The 6,200-nt window shown below is 42.0% G+C and overlaps 1 protein-coding gene across 1 annotated transcript in view; it reads left to right on the forward strand.

Moving 5' to 3' along the window:
- Positions 1 to 6,200, forward strand: part of TIAM1 (TIAM Rac1 associated GEF 1) — a 210,243-nt gene that overhangs the window by 62,528 nt on the left and 141,515 nt on the right. The window lies entirely within an intron of this gene.

Below are 6,200 nucleotides of genomic sequence, written 5' to 3' on the forward strand. Positions count from 1 at the left end.
ATTAAAGCTTAAAAAAAAAAAACAAAAAGAAAAGGGAAAAGAAAAAAAAAAAAGCCTGGTACCTATGAAATCTTTTCTCGTCCTGTGAATTGCCCTCGGGGACTTTTAAATTTATCCCTGAGCTTCCCATCTTTCTATTGGATTATGTTTGAAAAAGACAAACCTAACTGCAAAATCACAAATTCAAAACAATGATATATTTTGTTTCTGGTTTGGATAATCTTTATAAAGCAAAACAAATACAGTCAAAAATAATAATCTTTCTAAATCAACGATCATCTTTTATTTGTTGCAAAACTTTCCTGTTTAGTCTCTTATGTGAGGGGTGTTCGCCTGTGACTTGGCAAAAGCACTTTTCACGGGTTTGTAAAGATTTAGCAGAAACTTTCAGAACTTTGTCTCCCTGTAATCTTAGCTCCCCCCCACCCCCCACCCCACCCCTGTCTTCAAGCTCAGCCTCCAGGAGAGAAAAAACAGGCTGCAAACCAAGACCTCCCACTAGAAAGCTAATTTTAAATTTGCAATCTGTTGTCTTGTGATTTTTGCTTCAAATTTAACTTTGAAATAAATACATTTCATCCTTTCTCCTGCAAATGTGGAGGTCTGTTTTCAAGTCATAGAAGGGTGATCGTTATGTTTATTTTAATAAGTTTTTAAATACTTCAGGGGAGCGAAGAAAAACATATTATTAATAATTATAATTTACATGCATCATTGAATGCCTTATGCTTGGATGTTACCATGTCCGTACCAGTGACAGAGAAACCTGGCTTTCCTAGTTACCTTTTGAGCTGAATCTGATTCGAATTGGGTCATTTGGGCCCACTAATGAGCTCTAACGTTTTATATATTTGAAGTACCCTTGTAACGAGTTGGGCTGTGTGGTGAACACTCCCACTGGGGAGGCCTATGTTAATGAGTATCTGGGGGTGACCAAGACATGGATGGGTGGGGTGTGGTCTTTTCCCCTGGGGGCTTACCATAAAATGGGAAGGGGGCACATAAAAAGCAAGACCAGCATGTTGTCAGTGTACAAATAATCACCTCGCAGACGCCATGTGAAGAGGTCAGGCCGAGTGCTGTTGGAATGTAGAGAAAGTGTGATTAAATCCAAGCTGGATGGTGTTCTCTTTACCTTTGGTAATGTCCCCAGCCATCTGTTTTGAGTTTGGGTTTGGTATCATTTGTTGTAACTGTCAATGTGGTGCCCACATCCTCACTCTCTTCAATTATCCAAGAAACCCAGGGACTTACAGCGTGTTAACATGTTTTATTTATTTTTCTTTCCTTAAAATGAATTGCAGGGTTAGTGGAGAAACTTTAGAAAATATAAAAAAAATATAATTTTTGAAGCTTTACAGTTTCTCCTAATCACTCTATCCAGAACAGTTGCTAGTGTGTATGCGCACGTGTGTGTGAGAAAGTGAAATATTATTATTTTTAAGTTTATTTATTCTGAGAGAGCATGCACAGGCAGGCATGCACAGGGAAGGGGCAGAGAGAGGGGGTGGAGAGAGAGAATTCCAAGCAGATGCTGCACCCTCAGTGTAGAGCCTGACTTGGGCTCGAACTCATGAACCATGAGATCATGACCTGAGCTGAAATCAAGAATTGACACTGAGCCCCCCACTGGCCCAAGAAAGTGAAATATTATTAATATTCTTAAAGAAAATTTTTACCTGCCCTTGGATGTGCACCACACATGTTTCTTGTTGGGCATCACAACACGGAAGTTTTACTTCCTGAGAATAAGAAGAGTTTTGCTCCGGGGATGTTCCACCCTAACAGCAGTAGAATTATCTTTTTTTGATTGTCGACTTCTGAACAAGACAAGCCTGGGCAGTCTTGACACATAAGACTGGGCTTTGATCACCTGGAGCCTTCCCATTCTTCAGTGAAATGGTGGGCCGTTCTTGCTGTGTATGTATTTGGGGTACTACAAAATTCCTAGGGATTCTGACGTGCTGCACCATAAAAATACCATTCCAGACTCCTTAGTTTTCAAGGTGATGAGGTTATTCCTAGTTTCCATTATATCTTCTTCTTTCTCTCTCTCTATTTCCTCTGAACAGTGTGAAGTTATAGGAATATTTCTCTTTGTTCCTCTCTGCCCAGAGACCTTGGTCATGGGATGATTTTCTATTAACTGGAATGTTTTCTCATGCAGTACAGAGAAAACATAACATCAGTGTGATTAAAGACACAGCTGGCATGTTCTCTTGGATCATAATAGGTTTTACCTTTCTTTTTTGTCTACTGTTCCTCTACTCATATATAACAGTTGATGTTCATAATGATTTTACATAGATACTGCAAGCAATTGAAGATGTCATTTATTTCTAGAGTGCTTACCTTTACTGAGGGAGCACAGTTATAGTAGCTGCTTTCTTTCCTTTTCTTTTCTTGGAGAGGGAATTTCAGAAGAAAAACGTTTTAACCTTGAACAATTTTTCCCCCACTTCATTGATCGCTTCGGTGTGCTTTGCATACATTTCCTAGCGTGTGAGTCCCAGAACACACCGGGCTGCAGTTTCAACCATGTAAGAGCAGCCTTAACGGTCTTTGTTTGATATGCCAACATCTGGGTCACTTTAAGATTGGTGTCTATGGATTGGCTTTTCTCTTGAGAACTGGTTAGCTTTTCTTGGTTCTTTGGAACCCGTTATGGACATTCTGAGTATTATATTGGGAGACTAGGTCCTGTGAAAACCACCTGGAAAATGTTGGTCTTTCTTTTTTGCTGTTTCAGCAGGTAGTCAACCTGCCTGGGTTCAGATCACAAGTTCTGTCTCCCCTGTGGTGGGCGGTGGCCCCAGGGTCAGTTCTGTCTCACTTGTCCCACACGTGTGCCACGTGGCTCATCTGGGCGGTGGGCTGTGGTTTATATCATAATTCATATTATATCATAATTCTCAAAGCCTTTGCTGTCGCTTTGGGTCAGTCCAAGGCATATGCCTCTGAGGGGTGAGCCTGGGACTCCTGTGGATTCGTACGCAGCATGAGCGGATTTGCTTCTCCACCGCTCTTTTCTCTCAAATCCCCCTCATGCCTTCGATTTCGGGGACCACTGACCTTGGTTCTTTGGCCGGAACAGCGGGGTGCATCCTGGGAATGTTTTCTTCACCTGTCATAGATGTACTGGGTGAACATCTTCCATGCAAGGCTGGGAGAGAAAACCAGGGAACTCACTCCTGGGTGAGTGGCCTCTTCTGGTTTTGACTCCCTTCCCTAATCCCCCTGCTTTTGCTTACACTTTGCAATCTTTGGGTAGTTGCTTTTTTCTTTGGTCCCAAGTTGTTAGTTTTAATCAGCAAGGGCAAGGTCAGTCCTAGTGCTGTATTGTGTTTTTGGCGTCTGTATTGCATATTAGCAACTCAGTTTCACACGCTACTTCATTAAGACAGATACGCCAACCCCAGTCAATCAACTCTGCCTCTCAGTTGAGTCTCGTTTTGGGCTGCTGGTCTGTGTTTGCTTTGTGTTTCCTAATAATAGATGCTAGATGATGCCCAGTGCATGCTTGTTTTTTATTGCTTATTTTGTGGAAACTATATTAGAATGTTTCTATGGCTTTCAGCTGTAAAAGCTGATTTTAAAAGTTTCATTTTGCAGAACTCTCACTTAAAAATTTTATTTTTAAATGTTGATTTATTTTTGAGAGACAGAGAGTATGAGCAGGAGAAGGGCAGAGAGAGAGAGGGAGACACAGAATCCAAAGCAAACTCTAGGCTCTGAGCTGTCAGCACAGATCCCGATGTGGGGCTCGAACTCATGAATCACAAGATCATGACCTGAGCCAAAGTTGGATGCTTAACCGACTGAGCTACCCAGGTGTCCCAGAACTCTCACTTTTAAACAAAAATTTCATTTCACCAGAATATTTCAGTTAGTTAAGGCTTTGCTTTTTCAATTTTGAAATAATTACGGATTCAGAGGGAATTGTATACTGGAAGTATACCCTTCACCTAGTTTTCCCTGATGGTTGCCTCTTAAATAATTATAGTAAACTCTCAAAGCCAGGAGTTTGACTTTTTTTTTCAATGTACATGTATAGTTATAAGTGTAAGCAGGCTAATACATTGATAAAAGCACTCCTTAAGAAAGGCCCACTGACCTGATGAATGTATGAAGCAGCCTAATGACTATACTTATTGATAAGGTTCCTTAAGATACCTTTTCACTGTGTGTTTAATTGGGTGGATTTAAAGGAATTTGCAATGACTTCTTGAAAAGTTTAATTCATCATATTAAGAGCGAGATTGCGGGTCACCTGGGTGGCTCAGTCAGTGAAGCATCTGACTTCGGCTCAAGTCATGATCTCACAGTTCATGGGTTCGAGCCCCACATCGGGCTCTGTGCTGACAGCTTAGAGCCTGGAGCCTGTTTCAGATTCTGTGTCTCCCTCTCTCTCTGACCCTCCCCTGCTCATATTCTGTCTCTCTCTGTCTCTCTCAAAAATAAACATTAAAAAAGTTTTTTTTTTTGTTTTTTTTGTTTTTTTTTTTTTAAAGAGAGATTGTGGTGTTGGAAAGAGTCACGTTCCCTTTAGCGCCCTTGAGCTCTGGCTCTGGGAATCTCCCATTTTCTGACCCTGTTGGGATGACCCCTGCCTGTCACCCCCCTATCACCCTTGCCCCCATTCTGTCTGGATCCTCTTAGTCCGAGCTTTCCCGCACTGGGTACCCACACGATGAGGAGGGCTCTCCTCTCAAGTCTGGCCCTTTCCCTAAACCCCTGCAGGGACCTCTCTCAAGGAGGAGGCAGCTAAGAATTGATGGCAAGAATTAAGGGAAATAAGGCCTCATTCTTTGACCAGGTAATCAGGATGAGGGGACCACGGGAGAGCAGGGTCAGATGGTCTGGGATGAGGGACCTGCATGGGTCTTTAGATGCAAGGGACACAGAGCAACAGGCACATTGAAGACTGGTGTGTCTTCAAGTCACCCTGGTGGAGGAGCCTGGTGTCTTCAAGCCTGGCGTGTGTTTTCTCCAGTCCCCGTTGTGATGTTTTTACCCAGTCTACATGGTGTTAACATTCTCATCTACATGTTAGTGTGGTTGTAGGAGTTTTTGCATTCCAGATGAAAGTTTATTTTGTCATTCATTCATTCATTCATTCGTTCATTCATTCAATATTTTTCCACTGAGCACCTTGCACCTTTTGCCTTTCAGGCAATGTTCCAGGCACTGAGGATACAACAGTAAACAAGGCAAGCAAAACTTGCAGCTCTCCTGAAGCTTAGGTTGTAGTGTTGAAGGGTAGAGGATAAAAAAGATAAGTGAAATATGTTGTTTGCTACAATTGTGATAAATGCCAAGGAGGAAAAGAAAAACAAGGATAAGGATTGAGGTCTGCAGGAGGCGTTGTCATTTTGAGTACAGATGCCGGGACAAGTCCCCCTGTGAAGGCAGCATTTGGGTCCGAATCAGAGTGAACTGGAGCGTGAGTGAGGTAGATGCCCGAGAGAAGGAGGGTTGCAGGTAGAAAGAAGAGGATGTGCAAAGGCCCTGGGGCAGGCGAGGGTAGCTAGAACTTCGATCTTTGAAAAGAAAGTATGAGAGACACCAGACTTGAGGTTTAAATACCGAGATTTGTTCTTGTAATAAAATCTTGCCTACTACCTCCTTCTTAATACCCCTCCCACTGCCCCCCGAAGGGGCAAGCTGTTTGGAACCACTTACATTCTACATAAGGAAGTGATCGTTTTTAATGAGTTTAAAATCGGTGACGGGTTGTGGTTTGAGATTGAGTCCTTTTACTCTGGTGCTCTTTTTTTTTTTTTTTTCCTGATGCTTTTCTTTTTAATTTCTATCCTGACTTTTGCATTTCAGTCTGACTTTAATTTTTCTTCTCTTACCTGCTGATGATGTGACAATTATGTTGGTGAAGTACTACTGATTACTCACCCTTTGCTTTTGTTACTGAGACGCATGAGCGTTTATTGACTCCTTATCTTGAGTTGAACCCTTCTAGCTTCCAGAGAGGCCACCAAAAAGTTGAAAGCCACTTTTCTGCCCCGAAGTTGCTTCCTGACTCACAGGAACAAACAAAGCCAGTGTAAATGTAAAATACAAACCGGGTGTTTGTTTGTCTGAAATCCAAGTAAATGATAGGGTTAAACAGAGAACAGGGAGGTACTCAGATAATGGAAGTAGCTGGCATTTAATATTCGTACACGAAAAGGAATGGAGATTCCTTA

This window comes from Crocuta crocuta, unplaced genomic scaffold, assembly GCF_008692635.1.
Source record: "Crocuta crocuta isolate KB4526 unplaced genomic scaffold, BGI_CrCroc_1.0 scaffold369, whole genome shotgun sequence".
NCBI lineage: Eukaryota > Metazoa > Chordata > Mammalia > Carnivora > Hyaenidae > Crocuta > Crocuta crocuta.